This window comes from Cetorhinus maximus, chromosome 11 (assembly GCF_964194155.1).
Source record: "Cetorhinus maximus chromosome 11, sCetMax3.hap1.1, whole genome shotgun sequence".
In the NCBI taxonomy this organism is placed as follows: Eukaryota; Metazoa; Chordata; class Chondrichthyes; order Lamniformes; family Cetorhinidae; genus Cetorhinus; species Cetorhinus maximus.
Genome location: NC_135889.1, coordinates 85,796,914 through 85,818,108, shown reverse-complemented (window position 1 = coordinate 85,818,108; position 21,195 = coordinate 85,796,914). Strand labels below are relative to the sequence as shown.

Sequence of the window (21,195 nt, the reverse complement as noted above, 5' to 3'; positions counted from 1 at the left end):
GATTTGGCGTAGGCCATTTAGGATGGAGATAAGGAGAAACTTCTTCACTCAGAGGGTGGTGAACCTGTGGAATTCTCTAACACGGAAGGCTGTGGACGCCAAGTCACTGAATATATTTAAGAAGGAAATAGATAAATTTCTGGACTCTAAAGGTGTCAAGGGATATGGAAAGAGAGTGGGAGTATGGCGTTGAGATAGAGGATCAGCCATGATCATATTGAATAGCGGAGCAGGCTCGAATGACCTACTCCTCTATGTTTCTCTAACCTGACACCCCAGTCTCACTAAGATCTCCCAGCCATGCCTGCCCAAAATCCTTGGACTTACCTGTGTCCAGTATCCATCTTCACTTTATCCTTGGGACTGCTTTGTGGTCCGTGCAGTGGCCACTACTGTCTTCTGGTGCCGTTGGGATTACAGAGCTGCTGTCCAATCACCCCAAAGTCTCAGTAATAGTAAAAAATAATTCTTCCTAAGCCTTCTATTAAATTACATCCATTTGTGGTCCATATTTTAGCATTTGATGGTGCAGATTTATTTTATGCCTTATGAAATTGTTAACCTAATATGTATAAGCAAGTTATGCTACACCCATCTCACAGAAAGAATCTTCCCCTTAGATCCATACTTCCCTTCATAGTACTGATATTAATTTTTCATCTTTTGTTTTGAAAACATATTTAGATGTAAATGGATTAAAAGTTGAGGGAGGCAGACCCGGAGACACTGAACCATCAGGGCCAGTTGGCTTAATTGGAAGCAAGGGGGACCAAAAGCAGGGTGGTAAGTTTTGAGCCTGTGAATAACTTATTTTATAAAAATCAGATGTGAATATTTTCTTAAATTGAAAATAAAATTTTGAACAGGTCTAATATTTTAGGATCCATGTGTCATTCTGGGTTGAATGGCCCACATGGAGAAAAGGGTAACTTTACAAAAGGAAATTATATTGGTCAATTCTTGTGACAAGAACTTTCTGACCTCAACTATAAATTTGCCCTTTGATATTTGGAAACTTGTACTTGTAATGGTTGATTTTGAAGTAATTTGATCTGTGTAAACTAATCTTTTCTGTCATGAAAAACACAGACACTGGAAGGAGATAGGTTAATAGTTGATTTCTTGGTCCGGCTAGTGTGCTTATCTGCCCATACTGTATTCCAGGAAAAAGTGTTTACAGTTAAATGAGCTAGCAACAAATGTGTACAGAGATAAATGTCAGGATGGACAAGCATTTGAAAAAAGCCTTAAATATCTTGATGTACAAAAAGGGAAGTAAGTCTTTCCATTCCTTTAAACTATAGATCAATTTTGGGACTAATTGCTAGACATTGAAAACAAATAATGACTAGGTCGGTATACTCAGATGGGTGAGACCATCAGCTGCTAAACAACCCGCAACACTTAAGACATCATTCCAGTAATGCTTTCTGTCTGTGTTTGTTTTCTTCCATGTATCATGCTGTTAGCATTAATACATTCGCCATCTCTAATTTTTCAGTTTTGAAGGATTGTCCACACCCAAAATGTAAACATGCCTGCTCTCCTCAGGCTCTGATTGATTTTTTTTTACATTCGTATATGGAATGGGGGTGTCGCTGACTAGGCCAGCATTTGTTGCCCATCCCTAATTGCCCTTGAGAACTGTGCAGCTCACTAGTCCATTTTAGAGGGCATTTAAGAATCAACCACATTGCTGTGGATCTGGAGTCACCTGTAGATCAGACCAGATAAGGACAGCAGATTTTCCCTTCCTTAAAGGACATTAGTGATCCAAATAAAAACACAAAATGCTGGAAAAATTCAGAAGGCCTGGCAACATCTGTGGAGAGAGAAACAGAGTTAGTGGTTCAAATCCATATGACTCTCCTTCAGAGCTGTTCCAAGGGGTAGGAACAGGCTGACATGATGGGTCTATCGGGACAGTCCTGTTTGTGGATTTTGGGAAGGAGGTAGAAGCGGGCTGTGCAGAGTTGGGAGGCTATGAGGTTGGAAGTTGTGGAGGGAAGATCTCCAGAGGAGATGAGGTCAGTGACAGTCCTGGAAACAATATCTTGATGTTCAGTGGTGGGGTCATGGTCCGGGGTAAGGTAGGAACAAGTGTCTGAGAGTTGGCGCTCAGCCTCTGCAAGGTCGAGGTCTGTATGCCAGACAACAACAGCACCACCCTTGTTGGCAGGTTTGATAACAAAGTCAGGGTTTGACCTGAGGGAATGGAATGCAGCAAGTTCAGAAGGAGTTTGGAGTAGGTGAGAGGGGCAGAGAGATTAAGATAGTTGATGTCATTCTGACAGTTCTCAATGAAAAGATCAAGTAAGTCATGCAATATTAACTCTGTTTCTCTCTACACAAATGCTGCCAGACCTGCTGAGTTTTTCCAAAATTCCTGTTTTTATTTCAGATTTCCAGCAAGCACAATATTTTGCTTTTACATTAGTGAATAATATGGGTTTTTTACAACAATCAGCAATGATGTCATGGTCATAATTAGATTTTTATTGAATTTTAATTTCACCACCTGCCATAGTGGGATTTGAACCCAGACCATTACCCTAGGTCTCTGATTTACTAGCCAGTAACAATACCATTACTACACCACCTCTTTATGCTGTGTATTCATTGAATTTTGTATGTTTTTTTTTAGATTTTCCACAATCACAGTATTTTGCTTTTTAACCATGACACTTGTTTTGTAATGCAATTGCAATTTGGACTTGACACCAGGGAACTACTTATATTTATCAACATTGGACAAGTACTGGAAATAGTAGAGAAACTGGCTTCTATTTACAGAATTAAAAATATTGTAACTTAGGGATAATTAACTTATTCTTTAGACCAATGCGCCCACCATCTAACTTAATAGCAGGACCGTTTCCAAGGGTTGATTGGTCAGTTGAACTGGTTGGGTACTTATACTATATCAGATACTAGTTCCAATGTGTTAGAATTAAGCACTATGATGAAACAACCTAAAATTGAAGGGCAAATAAAATATTAAGAAAATTATATCTGGATAAATGTATATTTAAGTTACCATCTTTAGGTGGCTCAAAGAACATGGAGTTATTCATTTTCAGCAATACCTCACATGCTGACCTTTCTGATGGGTATTCTAGTCCAGTTGGTTTCATAATATTTCTTATGGTTGAGAATAGGAAATATTGCCCTTTAGCTTAGGAAGCTAAGAAAATAAAAATGGCTGTTAACATGTACATCGGCTGCAGAAACACTAGCTCTTGTGGAGGCGGTGGGTATGGGATTTGATTCGTCAATTACTTTATGTGATATTCTGTACAAGGGGCATACTAAAGAAAGTACTCTATTGAATGTCATGTAGATAATCATTCACTGTGGAATAATGTACATTCTATGAAAAGTCTGAAAGAGAAAAGGTAATGGATTAGCCTTGATGGCTTTGAAATCAATTCTGGGGAGAAAGGAAACTTCTAAAGTTAAATGGGTGGATGCAAGTCATTGATCATCTGCTTTACAAAGAAAAATGCATGTATGAGGAAATTGTTCAGGTCCCTAGAGGAGGGTTGACTCGCAATGTAATGATTTGCAGAAAATATGGATGTTTTTAATTTGTTTTGAAATTTTGGTTGAGCATATAGGGCAGAATTTTACTGTCAGTGAGTGGGGGGCAGAGCCCGCTCACTGACATGTAAAATGATGCGGGATGACATCGGGCGGAACCGCCAGTGTCACCTTTCCCCATTTAAATTTTCAGGAAGGCAGGCAAAATCAGCTGCAGGCCCACCGACCTGTCAATGGCCAATTGAGACCATTGACAGGATCAATTAAGCAATTAAAGGACCTGCCCATCCAACCTTAAGGTTGGCGAGTCGGCCAGGAGCCCTGGCGGCAACTAGAAAAAACATGAAACCTTATCCAGTGGCGGGATGAGGTTTCATGTAGGGTTTTAAAAATTGTAATGAAGTTGTTATGGAAATTATGAACTTGTCCCAACTCATGTGACATTGTCATATGAAGGGACATGTAAGGGATTTTTCTTCTCTATTTTTAATATTTTTAAAAGTCGTGGCGATCTCCCTGAGGCTGCACTTAGCCTCAGGGAGATGAGTGCGCTCTTTTGTGCACATGCGCGAAAGAGCGCACTCTCGATTTTAGGGATTCTCCTCGCCCACACAGGGAGCACATAGCGCTTCCTGGCAGACGTCGTGCTGGGCAAGCCTTAATTGGCCCGCCCAGGTAAAATGGCGGTGCGGCCCCGATCGCTGGCGGCGATCAGCTCTGCACCCGTCCACGATTAGGTCAAGCCCGCCCGCCCGACAAATGGAAAATTCTGCCCATAAAATCTATCCTTTTATTTAAATAGAGAGAAAGGAATCTGTTCATTGTATATTAATTGTGCTTAATTGCATGCATGTGGTGGGCATTAACTATGGATTCATTTGAGCACCTATAAATAGAAAGACACTAAAACGGTGATTGTTGGTCTAAGAGATATTTATGTCATAGATAGGATTTGTGGGTTCTCTTATTTCCCATGATCAGTATGTTTTGTATGGAAAGAGTTGTGTGTGTTTTCTTACCCTTGGATTCCATTAAAACAAGTCAGCAGAAAGCTTTTGTGAGGTTAAAAATAACAATGGTTATTTATTCTTACAGACTTACCCAAATTAAACACAACATCAAACATTCATTCTCACACACACATTCACACACACAAAGATTCAATACAGGTAAAGGTCATGTACTTTTCCAGATTACAGTTATTTCAGTCTCTGGTTTACAATCTCCAGTCTCCTGCGTGGCAGGCCTGTAGTTTATCGGATGCTTATAAATTTGTGCAAAGGATGGCTCCAGTTCCAATCTTCACCAATTGGCTTTCTAGATATAATGCTTCACATGCTTCCCACATCCCTGTTAGCATTGAGGCTAAAAGGGTATTAAAATTAACAAAGTAAAAATTCTCACTTTTATTCCAGGCTATCGAAACCTTAAATAAAAAATCACCACCAGATTAAATAGTTATATCCGCATTACCACATGGGAATTAATATGATAAAGTTGCCTTTATTTTGTATTTAACTTTTTCCTAGCCATTGAGTTTACTGATATCTTTGTTCATTCTGTTTGAGAATCATTGACAATCTGTACCTCCAGCTTTCTAGGTTCCACTCTCTGGTGTTCTCTTCAAAACCCCTCTGCTTCTCCACTTTCTACCCTACTTTTTAAGTCCCTGCTTATAACTTGAGCTTTTATCCATTTTCATTTAAATGCCCTTGGTAAAACAGCACCAACTCCACTTCAACAGCCTCAAGCAGTGTGCTAATCTACTCCATTGCATACTTGTAGACTCATGCTTGTACCTTGGATCTTCTCTGCAGAATAAAGGGTTAACAAATGGGATATGCTAATGTGTGACATAGATGATGATGTACCACTGATATCGGTTAGTCATGTGGTAGACACGCTCTCTCTCTCTTTCTCTAGAGAGAGGTTGGAGCACCATGTATAGGTGCAGCATGCCTACTCTGTAACCTGTTTAGGATTAGTACTAATAAACAAGTGTTAAGCAGATACCAGAGTATGACTGCAATCTATCTACTAACCAAGAACCACGCATAGAATCCACAGATAGAAGGGCTATATTAGAACATGGTGGCAGCAGTGGAGATATCAATGCAAAAAACACATCACCTTGATAGCATCTTATAATAAATTGACAGAAGGAGGAGACACACTGGAGAGAGGCAACAATGACAAACCCTAAACCCAAAGTTCTCTTGCTTTGCTTTCACTGTTGAGTTCTAGGAAGTCTGGGAAACTTGCAGGCTCACAGTTAAAGTTGAAAATTTCCTCAACATATTTAATTGGCAACTCACCTCTCCCAAGGAGTCTTTCACACACAGCTGACTGCACTGCAGTTAAAAACGTAAGATGGCAGGTTCCGCTATCAATTTCAGCCTTTTTAAATGTCTGCTTGCTCCTAAACTCACTCACTCTGTAAGATTAAACACTCCACAATGGGGCAAAGAGTGAGTTTCATTTGAATCCAACTTTGTAGGTCTAATTTGCAAAGGATAGTGTAAACTCTAAGCTCCTGTTTAAGCTCACAGCTCGTGAATAGCTACGTGGTGAATTGCTGGAGGGCTGCTGATGCCAATGGGTGTGTGCCCAGCATGTCATCACTTGCATGAAATCAGATGCAATTTGTGTGTGTAATTGAGGGGAAGGATTCTCTTATCATACAGTCAAAACAAAATTAAATAAAAATAGTTCCCTTATTTTTCATGTGCTCCTGGAGAAAAAGGAGATGTGGGTCCTGGAGAATTGCAAGGTCAGAAAAGGAACAAAGGAGATGGAGGATTGAAAAGAAACCTGGAATGGCAGCTGAATAGTTAGAAGACTATTCAAAAGTACAAATTATAAAAAACAATTAATTTTCAAAATGTGCATTTATATTTGTTTCCTCTCAGAAACATAAGGGGTCCCAGGTTTTTCAGGTCCAAAACAAGTGAAGGATTATCAGGGTATGGTACATTGATATTTGCAAATTAGTACTCAGCTATTTAGAACGAATACATGAAGATTGAGTCAGAATTGCTGTGGCAGCGCATCTTGCACCATACCAAGTTGTTATGCCTTTCCTTGCACCCTTCAGCTCAGATATTTTTGCCCTGTAAGTCACTGAAAGTGGGAGCTGATAACAGCGCAGTGAGCAAAACAGGGCACCTGGAACCTTGGTGAACGATAGGACCAACAGTGTACCTCCTTAATTAATGAGATTTAAGCATTGAGAATAAAAAGAGGAAGGACTGAGAAAGAAGCTGAATTACATTGGGTGAATTCAGTGTTGTATCAGAAACAGAAAGTGAATTGAAAAGGGGGAAAGAAAAATTGGAGTAATAGAAAGCAAAAAAAAAGACAGAAAAGAAATTTAAAAATTAAAATTTTAAAATTTTTCCTTTTAAAATATCCAACAAGAGTTCATTACCTGAAGAAATAAGATTCCACACAAGTGCACATTAGGCCAGAGAATTTACTTGGCAGTCTTTAAGAATTGATTATTATCACTTCGTTGAAAGGGTACTAAGCTATTAATTTCTAGATTCAACCTTCTGTGGTGAGTTTATTGAGTGCAAATGGCACAATTTCATAACACTCAACGGAGGTTAAGGATGAGACTCTATTTTTCTGTAGCTAACGACAGAGTGGTATTAATTTAGCAACTTGTCTAGAAATTTGCAGTTCATGGAATTTTTCTTTCACTCCACAAGTTGTTACAGTTTTACACATTAATAACAGCATTGGTCATTCAGACACCGTTATTTTCTGTGAATCCTAGCGCAATGTCTTCTCAATTTTGGATTCTTACTTACTATAAAAATATATAATATTTAATAAACAAAGTAATCTAATTTGTTTGCTTGTTTATATTAAAATTGATATTTCTATCACTAAAAGATAAACTGTCATACAATACTCATATGCTGCAGTCATATCTGGTTGTCCAATTGTGGTGACAAACATTCTTAATGTTAATTATTATAGCAAATAATTTATAATTTATATTTATATTTATAATTTAATGATTCATTTAGTATTTTATTATGAAAGCCTTTGGCTTACTTTGTAATAGATAAATTATTTGTTCTTTTATTATATTTAAAATGTGATTTAAATGCAATTATTATCACTATATGATTTTATTTCCTACTGTAAAATATTGCACTATGTGATACATAACCAAAAACAAACGCTAATTGCAATGGAAATTTTGTCATGAGAATTATTTGTCTTTGTGGCAATTATGTAATGCTTATACAATTAATATTTTTCTTAAAATATAGGAATGACAGGTTACAAGTATTATTACTTGGCTAAAAGGGTCCTCAGGTAACAACTGACATTTTTGCTTTGCTGTTTCTAATGGCTTTATAGTATATTAATTTTTGTCAGTTTACAAGTTAAAATCCAATCTAATCTTACATGGCAACAATGTCAAAAAGGAAGGAAAGGGAAATTAGGTATTCAAGGACTGAAAGCAGTGTGAGCAGGCACAAGAGATTCTCTCACTTTACCTAGGGCGTTTGATATAAGGTGCTCCAGTACAGTGAATTGCCATGTTCTTAAAGGTAGAAATTTATTGCAGTAAAGCCTTTCAGTATGTCCAATAACCAGCTCTCTAGTTTATCAATCTGGCTTCAGATCAGTTAGATTGACTTTGATGATGTTATCCTTATGGACCAGGAATCAAATGAATCTCTATATTCATCCCAAAAAATGGAAAAACAGCAAATTCTTTGGTTGGGTACAAAGTCCAGTTTCTGTCACAAGCTGTCCATTTGTGCCAAATCTAATAGCCTGCTGAACTACATGTTTGACTTACTTTGGAGGATGCTAACACTGTATCAAAGAAATGAATGGTTATATTCCTATTCCAGTGCCTAAATAGGTGAACCTTGGGATTTCTGTTTGGCTCCACATTGCATTATGCCTTTTCAATGACCTAGTGCATCTCATTAGAAACTAAATTGTGTTCAACAATAACCTTTTTAGAGAAGCTAATGTTTCCACTTTAAATACAAGTTGTGAATTAACCATTGTAGTCAGATGTATGCAGAATTCTGAAGTGTATGGATCCACAGTAAGGGTGATTCCAGGTTCCGATGCTCCCAGTCAGAAGAAGGTGGCATTTAGTAGTTAGGTCTGATATGACAGCTGGGAAAGATGGCTAGAAATTACGGTAAAAGTAAAGGATACCCAGAGAGTTCAATTCTACCTGTCGCAGACTGCAACTTCAGAATCTATCTCCCCATTAATTGAATAATGCAGATCCATTTGGGTAAACTACAGAGAAAACCCACCTATTGCTCAAGGCTCAGCCCCATTTAACACCATAGGAGGCATTGGAGGTGATAATAGCCTGACGCTTGTTTGAATCCATCTTCTCCAATAGTAGAAAGATGTGGTTGACTCTCCCAAAGGAGTAGAATTTGACACTTTTAGCATTGCTACAAAAATTGCTGGAAGTATAACAGATTTTTATTCTGTTTGCAAGGCACTAAACGCTACAGCTACATCTCAACATTTTATATAAATCCAAGGTACCTGTCAAGAACACCAATAATAAAGCTTCATACACATCACTGGTGTCCGCTCAATAGTCTCACAAGCGGGATCATCATCTGACAACCTGTGTCTTGTATTCTGAAGTTTAATGCAAAAACATTTGCTCGAGTAGTTGTACTGTACCATGCTTTATGTGCTTGGAAATCTCTGATGACCAAGGGTTTCTTGTACAGTTTATCTACTTTTTTTTGTATTCACAGTTACTGCCAGGGTCAAGGTTATAAGATACTTGTTCTGACTGCTGTCTCAGGCAGTTTATCATTTAAATACTTTAGATTTAAATTTTGAGCATTTTGCTGAGAATCTTAGCTGCAATTTTGGCAGCAGTAGCACAGATGGACTGTCCACTGAATGATGCATATAATGTATAGAAGGGGAGAGTGTCAAAAATAGCGCACAATGTGACATGTAAAACTCAGTTCTGTTTTGCTTTAACTCTGGAAAGCTATAAATGCACACATTAACAATAGGTTTACAGGAGATTCAGTGTACCACGTAAGTATTCTGCAAATCTCATTTAACACTGAAATTCTACTTCACTTCTGTTCAATGGATGTGAGAGGCTGTAGGGAGGAAAGATCTAAAGTCTATAGTTTGGTATAACTTTAAGCTAGGTGGGTGTCTCTTACACAGATTTCACATTTGGACTGATAGAGCAGAGCATATATAGAACAGGCATTTCTCCTCTTCTCACTGGAATGCCTTCAAAGTGGAATTTCTGCCCATTCATGAACCCATTCCATTTTCCTGGTTCATAATCAGTTACATATGCAGGGTGGACTCCCAGCAGTGTCTTTGCTCTGCAAAAGATGCCCATCATTGCAACATTAGAAAAAAGCTGATCAATGTTAAAGTGACAACTGCATTTTGGAAAATGTTTGCTGGCGCCCAGAATTAGGGTTTTAGCAATCATCACAGTATAAGAGATGGAGAGATGAGCATTTTGTTTCTGCCAGCCAATTTTCCTGCCTTATGCTATCACGCATCCCACAGCTGCCCCCTTTCATAAAATCATGGAGACATAATGGCAAAGAAGGAGGCCATTTGGACTATCAAGTCCATGCTGACTCCCTGTAGAGCAATCCAATCAGTTCTATTCCCCCACTCTTATCACCATAGCCCTGAAAGACTATTTCCCTCAAATGCCCACCCAATTTCCTTTTGAAATCATTCATCACCTCTGTTTCCACCAATCTCATTGGCAACAAGTTCCAGGTCATTACCACTTGCTGCGTAAAAAAAAATGTTCTTAACACCTCTCTTGAATCTCTTGCCCAAAACCTTAAATCTGTGTTCCCCCTAGACCTTGTGCCATCAACTAATGGGAACAGGTTTTCTTTGTCTACCTGGCATAATCTCGTACAACTCTACCAAATCACTACTCAGTCTGCTTTGCTGCTTCAAAATGCAATGCTTCAAAATATCCCATAAACTGTAGAAAATCGAAATCTAAGAAATAAAAGCAGAAAAAAAAGAGAGCCAATGGATGTTATCTACTTGGACTTCCAGAAGGCCTTTGACAAGGTGCCGCACAGGAGGCTGTTCAGTAAGATAAGAGCCCATGGTGTTAGAGGCAAGGTACTAGCATGGATAGAAGATTGGCTGTCTGGCAGGAGGCAGAGAGTGGGGATAAGGGGGTCCTTCTCAGGATGGCGGCCGGTGACTCGTGGAGTTCCGCAGGGGTCAGTGTTGGGACCACAACTTTTCACTTTATACATTAATGATCTAGATAAAGGAACTGAGGGCATCCTGGCTAAGTTTGCAGATAATACAAAGATAGGTGGAAGGACAAGTAGTATTGAGGAGGCGGGGAGGCTGCAGAAGGATTTGGACAGGTTAGGAGAATGGGCAAAGAAGTGGCAGATGGAATACAAGGTGGGCAAGTGTGAGGTCATGCACTTTGGTAGGAAGAATAGAGGCATAGACTATTTTCTAAATGGGGAGAGAATTCAGAAATCTGGAGTGCAAAGGGACTTGGGAGTTCTAGTCCAGGATTCTCTTAAGGTTAACTTGCAGGTTGAGTCGGTAGTTAGGAAGGCAAATGCAATGTTGGCATTTATTTCGAGAGGACTAGGATATAAAAACAGGGATGTGCTGCTGAGGCTTTATAAGGCTCTGGTCAGACCACATTTTGAATATTGTGAGCAATTTTGGGCCCCGTATTTCAGGAAAGATGTGCTGGCCCTGGAGAGGGTCCAGAGGAGGTTCACGAGAACGATCCCAGGAATGAAAGGCTTAAATATGAGGAATGTTTGAGGACTCTGGCTCTATACTCAATGGAGTTTAGAAGGATGAGGAGGGATCTGATTGAAACTTACAGAATACTGAAAGGCCTGGATAGAGTGGATGTGGGGAAGATGTTTCCATTAGTAGGAGAGACTAGGACCCGAGGGCACAGCCTCAGAGTAAAGGGAAGACCTTTTAGAACAGAGATGAGGAGAAACTTCTTTAGCCAGAGAGTGGTGAATCTATGGAATTCATTGCCATAGAAGGCTGTGGAGGCCAGGTCATTGAGTGTATTTAAGACCGAGATAGATAGGTTCTTGATTGGTAAGTGGATCAAAGGTTATGGGGAGAAGGTGGGAGAATGGGGTTGAGAAACTTATCAGCCATGATTGAATGGCGAAGCAGACTCGATGGGCCGAATGGCCTAATTTCTGCTCCTATGTCTTATGGTCTTAAAACCAACACGATAGGGAAGCAAATGGAGAAGAGAAGAAAAACAAGAGAAAAATATGTTGCCAGTTGCATATGGGACACAAGGAAATTTACAGGAAAACCAGAGTTTAAAAGAAAGTGTCAAATGAAGAAATGCCAGAACGTTATCTGGAAACAGTTTTATATTGATAAATGGCTGTGTCATATGATATGACAAGCCCATATAATTCTTATATTGTAGTGATATGTTAGTGTTGCGGTAAGTCAGAGTAAGTGACATGTCAAAATTGTGACATGTTAAAGTCATGTCATGTCAGATGTTATGACAGTGACAGGTGCTATGGGATTCTGAAATCGAGTTATGGCATGCCAGGTAACATTAATGACAGGTACTAGATGAACAAACTGTTAGTTTGGTTTATTTTGCAGTGTTAATATCGAGGGGTGATTATATAATGATTTTCTCAAGAGTGAAATTAATCTAGTAATGCTTCGGGCAGAAAATCATGTTTGGTTCAAAGAACATCTTATCTATTAAGTTACCTATCAAATATTTAGGTAAATGTGAACAAATAAAAAGTCAGAAAAATCCCAATGGGGAATAAATAACCAACATGAAATGAACTCTCAAGTTCCTCAAATTTTTCAAAGCCACCATTCACAAACAAAAAGTACCACCAAACTGAACAATCACATCGCTCAAATAATTTTATCATGCCATTTTCAGTTGTTGTTTGCCATTCAGGTCAATAATTACAGCTAAAGATAACTGGAACGAAATCTCGCAGTCCTTTTGGTGCACTCCTGTTATAACTCTGACATGAGCACAATGGAAGGGCTGTGAATTAAAACTTTGGTATGGACATTGATGTGCAGTTAAAAGTTTCTTTCCAAGGGCCCTGAGCATTCCCAGGCTACCACTGGAATTGTGAGCCTCCTGGATTGCTCCCAAGGTGAAAAGAGGACCAACTGGGGCCTGGAAATTGGACAATTAATGAATGGCATTGTTTGGGAAGTATTTTTAAAAATTTGTCTCATTTTTTTTGAATATTGTGAACAAATGATATACCTTTGGATGCCTCAAAGTGCTTCACAGCCAAAGTACTTTTGAATTGTAGTCACTTTTAAAATGCAGCAAAACACTGCAGTCAATTTGTACAAATAATGTTAATAAGACGTTTTGGTCTTGCTGTTGGACATTGATACAACAGTCAATCAAGCAGTCAGGTCTGGACTATGATGAATGACAATGGATAGTGTGAAAAAATTGTTCAGGTGCGCTAGACAAATGAAAGCTTCAGTAAGAACTACCAATCCACCATGAAATGCATGGAGGAAAATAGATCTTGTAATCATGTGGTGGCTGATTGCCACTGACAAAATGATGGTCAAGGGATACATCGACATCATTTCTGACAGATACAATGGGACACATTTCAGCTGCTGTGATCGTTCCCACTTGTGCCATTTGGTACACAAGTATTGGGAAATTTTGTGGTGTGCAACTTTGTGGGGAACTTGGGAGTAATGATGCTCCCATCAAAGATTTGCTTTTGTCTTTCTCAGTGGAAAAGATTGTAGGACTGGAAGTTACTATTGAAGTAATCTTGGTAAGTTGCTGCAGTATGCCCTGTAGATAGTATGCACTGCAGCCACAGAATGCGGAGAAGTGGGCAGTCAGTCCAATAGCAAGGCTCCAATCAGGTGGGATGTTCTTTCCTGAATGAAGTTGAGTTCTTTTAGTGTTGTTTCAGTTGCACCCATTCAGGTGGATGGTGCGCATTCCCTCACACTCCTGATTTTAGCCTAAAATTTGGTGAAGAGGATTTGAGGGATTAGGAGATTATCTTTTTGTCGTAGAGTACCCAGGCTTTGCCAAGCTATTTTTAGCTTTTTTTTGTTATTTATTCTTTCACAGGATGTGAGCATCACTGGCTAGGTTGGCATTTATTGCCCATCCCTAATTGCCTTTGAGAAGGTGGTGGTGAACTGCCTTCTTGAACCAATGCAGTCCATCTGGTTTGGGTACACCCACAGTGCTGTTAGGAAGGGAGTTCTAGGATTTTGATCTAGCGACAGTGAAGGAACAGCATTTTAGTTCCAAGTCAGGATGGTGAGTAGCTTGGAGGGAAACTTGCACATGGTGGTGTTCCCATGCATCTGCTGCCCTTGTCCTTCTAGGTGCTAGAGGTCGTGGGTTTGATAAGTGTTGTCAAAGGAGCCTTGAGGAATCACATCAGTGAATCTTGTAAATGGTACACACTGCTGCCACTGTGCATTTGTGGTGAAGGGAGTGAATGTTGAAGGTGGTGGATGTGGTGCCGATCAATTGGGCTGTTTTATCCTGGATGGTGCCAAGCTTCTTGTGCTTCATTGTTGGAGCTGCACTCATCCAGGCAAGTGGAGAATATTCCATTACACTCCTGAATTCTGTCTTGTGGTTGGTGGACAGGCTTTGTGGAGCCAGGAGTTACTTGCCAAAGAATTCCCAGCCTCTGACCTGCTCTTATAGCCACAGCATTTATATAGCTGATCCAGTTCAGTTTCTGGTCAATGGTGACTCCCAAGATGTTAATAGTGGGGGATTCAGCGACGGTGATGCCTTGGACTAAGATGATTGACCACCAATGACCACAACTATCTTCCTGTGTTAAAATGGCTGTGTAGTTAAGCTTCTGGTCAGAAATGACTCTTAAGATGCCAATGATGTACCCAGGCATTTCGCACATTGTCAGGTAGATAGAAGTGTTGTAGCTGTATCGGAGCATCTTCGTCAGAGGGATTAAATCTGGTACATAAGCCTTTAGCACAACACCAGGACGCTGACAGGGCCCTTGGCCTTTGAATGAACTTACAGCTATGTAATATGATGTGGAGTGAACTGGATATTGGTACCTATTATTACCCAGGCCCCAGGAGGGAAGTGAGCGGGATCATCCACACAACACTTTTGGTTGAAAATGATGGCAACTACTTCAATCTTGTCTCTTGAGTTTATACACTGGACACCATCATGGCTAAGGATGAGGATGTTCATGGGGCCCCCTCTTCCAGTTAATTGCTTGCCTATTCATCACCATTCTTGATTAGATGTAGTAGGACTAGAAAGCTTTCCTCTGATTTGTTGTGATGGGTCCAATTAATTCTGTCTACATTCTATTGCTTTTAGTGATTAGAATGCAGAAATCCATGGGTTTAATAGGTATGCCTGGTCCTTGTCCTGTTCCTGACTTGCCTTTCTACACTCCCAATTGAACAAGAGTTTTCCTCCTGGCTTAATGGTAATTGAAGACCGAGGGATGTGCTGAAAGATGGGGTTACAGATGACGATGGCATACAATCCTGCTTCTTCTGATAGCCTGCAGTGCCTCTTGAATACTCAGTTTTGGCCTGCTAGATCTACCTATAGCCTACTTAAGATAATGGTTGTGCCACACTGCATGATGGAGATTGTCCACACAGTAGGAATGAGAATTTTTGTCTTCGCAATGTTACAATCCACAGCTGAGGTTACCCCCGGACAAGCCTGATCCCAGAGTGGAACCCAGCTTGATAGATCCTAACTTTTATTTTTTTGTTTAGATACATGGGGAGTAGCTACTGAACAAAGTCACAGGAGTCAGCAGATGAACTTTTAACAAAAGAATAAAACATTTATTAAACAAGAAAAAATGAACTATATTGCAATACTCCTTCACCCACAACTATACCTTTACAGATATATACAGATTTTTAAGGATAACGCATGTTACAAAATCTATCTTATACTTAATATACACAGTAAATACGCAGTCCATGTAAACCTATGGCACCCTGTTGTCAGGCACACCACATTCTGACCTCAAGTGACAGATGTCAACTCAACCAGATGCTATGCTTGTATCCTCAACTCCACCCAGACACTTGTCACACCATGAGCCAACCTGTCTCACTGAATTCCATCCTTCACACGAGGGTTTCCAATCTCCACCCTCCAAGACCTCACCTTGGAATCTTCACCGAAACTGACATTTTCTCTCAAATACCTTCCACAAGGGTTCACCTCCAGGGTTTCAAACTCTCCTTTTGGTGTTCCTCTTCCCTTGGTCACCACATGCATTTAAGCTGTCTTCCATGCAATCTCTCTCACCAACTCAGTTTGAACAGTACACCACTGCTTCACATTCCCATAGCAAAGAATTACAGACCTTCAATTGTCTCTTTGAACTTCCTTGCTTCTTGCAAGCTGTTCTCACTTTAAATGTGAAGCTTAGAGCCTTTCTCTCTATCCCTCCCTCTTAAATTAACAGGACCTTTTCCCAGGTCCCTGTCCTTCTTTTGATTACAAGGCCTCCTTTGAACTTTCCCCTCTTCCACTCCTGGATTTTTTGGGTTTTTCCTCACTTGGGGCCTTTTATTTCTTTTGGGAAATCTGCAGTTCCCTCTCCCAGTGTCCAGTCTTTCTGGGATCCTGGCTTCAACTGAACTTAAAACTGCTGTTTCTTTAACAAAAACAAAAATACCTGGAAAAACTCAGCAGGTCTGACAGCATCTGTGGAGAGGGATACAGTTAACGTTTTGAGTCCAAATGACTCTTTATCAGAACTAAGGAAAAATAGAAAAGAGGTGAAATATAAGCTGGTTTAAGGGAGGGTGGGACAGGTAGAGCTGGATAGAGGGCCAGTGATAGGTGGAGATAACCAAAAGATGTCATGGACAAAAGGACAAAGAGATGTTGATGGTGGTGATATTAGCTAAGAAATGTGCTAATGGGGACATTAAGGGTAGAAAGCAGGATGAGCAAGGGACAGATAGCCCTAGTGGGGGTGGGTGGGTGGGGGATCGAAATAGGCTAAAAGGTAGAGATAAAACAATGGATGGAAATACATTTAAAAATAATGGAAATAGGTGGGAAAAGAAAAATCTATATAAATTATTGGAAAAAGGGGAATCAGAAAGGGGGTGGGGATGGAAGAGAGAGTACATGATCTAAAGTTGTTGAACTCGATATTCAGTCCAGAAGGCTGTAAAGTGCCTAGTTGGAAGATGAGGTGCTGTTCCTCCAGTTTGCGTTGAGCTTCACTGGAACATTGCAGCAGGTTTTATCTCTAACTTTTAGCCTATTTCGCTTTGGGAGGCAATGTGAATCATACTAGCAGATGTGTCATGAACCATGAACCATGGTTTGAAGCAAGAACCATATGAGAGCTAAGTACAAAAGGCAATGCCTGTTTTACATGTCATAAAGAAATGTTGCAGCATGAGTTATATATGTTTTCACTATTGTGATTGAACATTGTGCTTTGTTTTGAAAAGGTAAGTGACCATTAAATAATGTGATTGCCAGGTTGTTACTCCTGACAACTGCCTTCTAACCTATTAATGGGTTCATGTCAGCAGAATTCCTGGACACAGCTGTCAAGGGAAATGTGACTTGGTTAATTTGACAGATTTATGAGCTTTATAAAGGCATCCAAATGTTATTATAGAGTTTGTGATTTTTTCTTATAGTGGATACTAGGTGAGTGGGTTAGGGGGTATGGAGGTCATGTGGAGCAAGGGGTATGGGCATGGGGGTATTTTGGCAGATGAGACACTTTGGGGGATATTGGGGGTGAAGGGGTAGGAAGTGATGGTTGGGAGGGACTTACACACATCTCCAGAACTGGGGGTATGTCTTTGTGAATGGAGGTGGGCCTTTTAACCTGGTTGCCTCGGCATCATCCCAAATCTGCCTCCATATTGGGTCTGCGATGGGGTTTGGCAGGCCTAACTCCAGCTTGTCTCCTCCTCTGCTGGATAAAAATAGAATTGGCAGCCACTGCTGGTTAGGAGGTGGGACCATGGCATTGGGAAATCTCCCAACTCCCAATTCCTGTATCAAAGTTGAAAATCCAGCACTTTGTTTCAGTTCAGAAACAAAAAAAATCAGAAAAAAAAAGCCATTTTAATCATGTTTATTGTGCATCCCAGTTGCAGCTAGCACTCAAATTTTGTGGCTGTAGTAATTTGTTACTGGAAAAAATTTAGCATTTGCTATCTATAATTACGCCTCATTGGATAAGTACAGTTTGATTTGGGCCTGAATTTCACGCAAGGCATGAAGGCCAAGTCAGCGGGCCACAGAACTGGACGCGAAATGTGCTTCCATGTGCTATCAGCCCCCTGAACACAATTTCACACTGGCTAACCAATTAAAGGCCAGCCAGCAGGAAATGTGTGCTGAAAAAGCCTCAGCACTGCCAAGGGGAGCGGGAAGAGGGCAGACCATAATACCATAAGACCATAAGACATAGGAGCAGAAATTAGGCCATTCGGCCCATCGAGTCTGCTCCGCCATTGAATCATGGCTGATAAGTTTCTCAACCCCATTCTCCCACCTTCTCCCCATAACCTTTGATCCCTTTACCAATCAAGAACCTATCTATCTCGGTCTTAAATACACTCAATGACCTGGCCTCCACAGCCTTCTGTGGCAATGAATTCCATAGATTCACCACTCTCTGGCTAAAGAAGTTTCTCCTCATCTCTGTTCTAAAAGGCTTTCCCTTTACTCTGAGGCTGTGCCCTCGGGTCCTAGTCTCTCCTACTAATGGAAACATCTTCCTCACGTACACTCTATCCAGGCCTTTCAGTATTCTCTAAATTTCAATCAGATCCCCCCTCATCCTTCTAAACTCCATCGAGTATATACCCAGAGTCCTCAAACATTCCTCATATGTTAAGCCTTTCATTCCTGGGATCATTCTCGTGAACCTCCTCTGGACCCTCTCCAGGGCCAGCACATCCTTCCTGAGTTACGGGGCCCAAAATTGCTCACAATATTCAAAATGTGGTCTGACCAGAGCCTTATAAAGCCTCAGCAGCACATCCCTGTTTTTATATTCTAGTCCTCTCGAAATAAATGCCAACATTGCATTTGCCTTCCTAACTACCGACTCAACCTGCAAGTTAACCTTAAGAGAATCCTGGACTAGAACTCCCAAGTCCCTTTGCACTCCAGATATCCGAATTCTCTCCCCATTTAGAAAATAGTCTATGCCTCTATTCTTCCTACCAAAGTGCATGACCTCACACTTGCCCACCTTGTATTCCATCTGCCACTTCTTTGCCCATTCTCCTAGCCTGTCCAAATCCTTCTGCAGCCTCCCTGCCTCCTCAATACTAATTGTCCCTCCACCTATCTTTGTATTATCTGCAAACTTAGCCAGGATGCCCTCAGTTCGTTCATCTAGACCATTAATATATAAAGTGAAAAGTTGTGGTCCCAACACTGACCCCTGCGGAACTCCACTAGTCACCGGCCACCATCCTGAGAAGGACCCCCTTATCCCCACTCTCTGCCTCCTGCCAGACAGCCAATCTTCTATCCATGCTAGTACCTTGCCTCTAACACCATGGGCTCTTATCTTACTGAGCAGCCTCCTGTGCGGCACCTTGTCAATGGCCTTCTGGAAGTCCAAGTAGATAACATCCATTGGCTCTCCTTTGTCTAACCTACTCGTTACCTCCTCAAAGAATTCTAACAGATTTGTCAGGCATGACCTCCCCTTGATGAAACCATGCTGACTTTGCCCTATTTTACCATGCACTTCCAACTATCCTGAAATCTCATCCTTAATAATGGACTCTAAAATCTTACCAACGACCGAGGTCAGGCTAATCGGCCTGTAATTTCCTGTCTTTTGCCTCACTCCCTTCTTAAACAGGGGGGTTACATTAGCGATTTTCCAGTCCTCTGGGACCCTCCCTGACTCCAGTGATTCCTGAAAGATCACCTCTAACGCCTCCACTATCTCTTCAGCTATCTCCTTCAGAACTCTGGAGTGTAATCCATCTGGTCCAGGTGATTTATCCACCTTCAGACCTTTCAGTTTTCCTAGCACCTTCTCCTTGGTAATGGCCACCATACTCACCTCTGCCCCCCGACTCTCTTGAACTTTGGGGATGTTACTTGTGTCTTCCATGGTGAAGACTGACGCAAAGTACCTATTCAGTTCCTCCGCCATTTCTTTGTTCCCCACTACTACTTCCCCAGCGTCATTTTCCAGCAGCCCAATGTCCACTTTTGCCTCTCTCTTACCCTTTATATATCTAAAAAAAACTCTTGCAATCTTCTTTTATATTACTGGCTAGTTTACCCTCATATTTAATCTTCTCCCTCCTTATTTCTTTTTTAGTTGTCCTCTGTTGGTCTTTGTAGGCTTCCCAATCCCCTGGTTTCCCACTGCTCTTCGCCATATTGTATGCTTTCTCTTTAGCTTTTATGCTGTCCCTGACTTCCCTTGTCAGCCATGGTTGCCTCGTCCTCCCTTTAGTATGCTTCTTCTTCCTAGTGATGAATTTTTGCTGTGTCTCCCAAATTACTCCCAAAAACTCCTACCATTGCTGTTCCACTGTCTTTCCTGCTAGGCTCATCTCCCAGTCAATTCTGGCCAGCTCCTCCCTCATGCCTCTGTAGTTGCCTTTATTCAACTGTAATACCGTTACATCTGATTCCAGCTTTTTCCTCTCAAATTGCACGGTAAATTCTATCATATTATGGTCACTTCCTCCCAAGGGTTCCTTCACCTTAAGCTCCCTTATCAAATCTGCCTCATTACACATCACTAAATCTAGAATTGCCTGTTCCCTAGTGGGCTCCACCACAAGCTGCTCCAAAAAGCCATCTCGTAGACATTCCACAAATTCCTTTTCTTGTGATCCACTACCAACCTGATTTTCCCAGTCTACCTGCATACTGAAATCTCCCATGATCACTCTAACCTTGCCTTTCTAACACGCTTTTTCTATCTCCTGGTGTATCTTGTGCCCCACATCCTGACTACTGTTCGGAGGCCTGTACATAACTCCCATTATGGTTTTTTTACCTTTGCGGTTCCTCAACTCTACCCACACGGATTCTACTTCATCTGACCCTACGTCATTTCTTGCTATCGATTTAATTTCATTTCTTACTAACAAAGCAACCTCATCCCCTCTGCCAACCTGCCTATCTTTTCAATAGGATGTATATCCTTGGATATTTAGCTCCCAGTCCTGATCCCCTTGCAGTCATGTCTCCCTAATGCCCACCACATCATACCTGCCAATTTCAATCTGCAGATTTGATAAGGGAGCTTAAGGTGAAGGAACCCTTAGAAGGAAGTGACCATAATATGATAGAATTTACCGTGCAATTTGAGAGGAAAAAGCTGGAATCGGATGTAACGATATTACAGTTGAATAAAGGCAACTACAGAGGCTTGAGGGAGGAGCTGGTCACAAGCTCATTTACCTTATTTCGTATACTGCGTGCATTCAGATACAACACCTTCAGTCCTGTATTTCGCGTCCCCTTTCTCATTGTTGTCCCTTTATCTGATGTGCTTGAAGTTAGATTCCTAGCCCTTTCCAAACACTCTGTCCTATTTTGTGTTCTGGAGAATTTAATAGCCTCTCCTGGGCTCTCCT

The 21,195-nt window shown here is 40.8% G+C and overlaps 1 long non-coding RNA gene across 1 annotated transcript in view; it reads left to right on the top strand.

Moving 5' to 3' along the window:
- The first annotated feature begins 745 nt into the window (after positions 1-745).
- Positions 746-21,195, top strand: part of LOC144686759 (uncharacterized) — a 92,449-nt gene continuing 71,999 nt past the window's right edge. Inside the window, exon 1 of the long non-coding RNA XR_013577984.1 lies at positions 746-783. This is a non-coding gene — a long non-coding RNA (uncharacterized LOC144686759). The remainder of the gene's footprint in view (positions 784-21,195) is intronic.